Genomic DNA, 810 nt, shown 5'->3' on the forward strand with positions numbered 1-810 from the left:
CCGCCGGCCCCCCCCCCCGCCGGCTCCCGGGCCCCCGCCCCGCCCCTGACAGGCCTCGGCCCGGCTGGCTGGGGCGTGGCGTCCTCCCCGCCTGGCGCCGCCCGCCGGGAGTTGTAGTTCGCCTTTTATAAAACGCCCTACCGCCGTTCTGATGCATGCCGGGAAGTGTAGTTCACTGCTGCGACTGCACTGCGAAGGGGAGCAGGGCCCGCCCCGGGCGTCTGATGCAGTGTTCCCAGAAACGGTGCCGGGCACCCAGTGAGTATTTACAACACGCTTTTCATCTGGACCCCAGGAGAAGTGCTGTGTCATGTGTGAAATGATCTTTAGTGTCCGCTCTTGCCCACTACATTCTAGTATATGTCAGAAACTGTTCTCTGACTTAGAAGTGTTAACGTTTTCATCTGAAAGCTTGACAGTTGAAAATTGCCATTCCACTGTGACCTCATTATAATAATGTTTCTTTCCCCCTCTGGACGTTAATATCTTTTTTTAAACTTTATTTATTTACTTACTTATTTATTTTAATTTGACCAGAGAAGGACAGAATGAGGGAGAGTGAGAGAGAGGGAAAGTGAGAAAGCAAGCCGCCAGGTCCGGGACTTGAACGCGGTCGGCCATGTAGGAGTCAGCACCCTTCACCACCATGCCACCTGCCGGCCCAAGGACGTTAATGCCTTTTTTTTTTTTTAATACCTTTTTAAAAACTGGATACAGAAGCCAGCAGATGGCATGACGGTTCCATCACTGTATGAGTCCTGAACTAGAGGCTTAAAAATCACGGCCAGGTGTTGCTTTCTCACTTTCCCT

The 810-nt window shown here is 52.1% G+C and overlaps 1 protein-coding gene across 1 annotated transcript in view; it reads left to right on the forward strand.

Moving 5' to 3' along the window:
• The first annotated feature begins 24 nt into the window (after positions 1-24).
• The window catches only part of NVL (nuclear VCP like), a 133538-nt gene continuing 132752 nt past the window's right edge, over positions 25-810 (forward strand). Inside the window, exon 1 of the mRNA XM_027775238.1 lies at positions 25-258. The gene's annotated coding sequence lies outside the window, so the exon portion shown is untranslated. The remainder of the gene's footprint in view (positions 259-810) is intronic.

This window comes from Tupaia chinensis, unplaced genomic scaffold (assembly GCF_000334495.1).
Source record: "Tupaia chinensis unplaced genomic scaffold, TupChi_1.0 Scaffold000532_1, whole genome shotgun sequence".
Classification (NCBI taxonomy): Eukaryota; Metazoa; Chordata; class Mammalia; order Scandentia; family Tupaiidae; genus Tupaia; species Tupaia belangeri.